This window comes from Ochlerotatus camptorhynchus, unplaced genomic scaffold (assembly GCF_037179485.1).
Source record: "Ochlerotatus camptorhynchus isolate MF236.1 unplaced genomic scaffold, CSIRO-AGI_Acam_v1.1 ptg000270l, whole genome shotgun sequence".
NCBI lineage: Eukaryota > Metazoa > Arthropoda > Insecta > Diptera > Culicidae > Ochlerotatus > Ochlerotatus camptorhynchus.
Window position 1 is genome coordinate 985656 of NW_027040759.1, and position 1793 is coordinate 987448.

The window sequence follows — 1793 nt, forward strand, 5'->3', positions numbered from 1 at the left end:
GACTTATTTCCAGAGTAAATAATAAGCATTCTAATTTTTATTGACTAATAATTAACTGTTTTCTTGTTTCGCCAAACCAAAAGATTCATTCCTTTTAACTATATATTTTTGAAGAGACATTTTCATCTTGCGTTCGTACAGAAAATTTAAAAAAATCATTGAAGAACCCGGACTTGATCGATTCAGTAGCAAACTGCGCTAAAATGCAGTTTTTGCGGTAGAAGTGGCCATTGAGTTGCCTAACGTCTATGGCGTATGAAAGAAATTGGCCTAAAAATTATACTAATTATATTTTCGGCATAAATTGCACGGAATCTAGCTAAAAGTAAAGTACTTACATTTCACAACGTAGAACCGAAAGACACGCAACATTGAAATGGCAGCCAATAACTTTTACAGAATTCGGTGCTCATTCGTCATAAATTTTACAGAATTGCGGAATCACAGCTTTTTACAGTATCAATCCGCGAATTTTATTTACAGTTTTCGGTAAATGTATGTAAATTACGGTAATTCAGCAGTTCTGATTGCCGAAAATTGGTAAAACAATATTTTTTACAAAGCATTCGGTAAAAATTACATTTTACCGAACAAATCCAGCAAAAATAGTACCGAACAAGATTTAAGGAATTTGGTGTGTAGAGCTTGCTAAAGTGTGATTGTGTCAGTGAGTTGTTTTCATCAGGAAAATTTTCCGCTATGAAGTTTTTTTTTTTCCTGATGAAAACATTCCGCGAATAAGTATACGTGACGTAGTGTGCGTACGATAAACGTCAGCAATCTTAATTGGTTTAGTGAAACGTGGAAATGTTTAGTGGTGTTCGTATTTCATCGCAATGTTTATCTTTTTACAAAAACAGCTGTTTTCTGTGACGACACGTCTGCCATTCGCAGAATGGAATGTTGTGCTGCCGTGACATCGTCATTCGCTTGCTCAGCAATTTTTACAACATTTTTGCTTCTAACACCAGCAAGCTGCCTGTTGTTCGAGACCTTGCATGATTGACACCCTCAAATCCGACAGTTTTCGTCCCGCCAGTGGATAAACTAGTTCAAGCATAACTTTTCAAAAGGACGTATGTAACATTGGATAGGAAATTAGAAACATTGGAAAGCAATGTCTATATGAGATTATTAAATGCTATTTAAAAGTTAATGCTATTTTTTTAAATCTGTTTGTGCTATTAGTTGGATAAAAGGATTGCGTTTAAGAGAATTTTGAAAAAAATCGAGTTTTGCAAACACGGACAATACTTTTGATAAAACAAAATCATACACCTTTTACTTGTGTACTACTCACATACACCCTGATTGATTCGTCGGTATCACTCCTTGATTGTTACATACACCCTGCATGATTCGTCTATTTGACAGAAGGGTTTTCACATACGTCTAATCAGATACACCGGTTTTTGTTTTGCAGTGAAGATACGTCGGCAGCTCGAAAAGCATTGAGGAATTGTCGGTTGGTTGATTAATTTACATAACTACCCACAGTTGCGAAATAATCGATGTTAAAAGCGGAGATAAGAGGGTCACTGCATTAGCTGTTGTCAGATGTTAAACGTTTTGTGTTTTTCGTATTCAGAAAGCGCTGGTCAGATTGGTATGTGAAGTTCAATATTAAAGTCAAGATTAAAGTGCAATTTCATTAGAATACTTTTGAAATAATAAACATCTTGCTCCCAGAAATACAAAAACAAACATACAAACTTGACGCATTTGCAGATTGATATTGGTTGCTTTGTTTTTTCACATACTACGCTTCACTGTGAGCGTATCTGCAGTTTTTG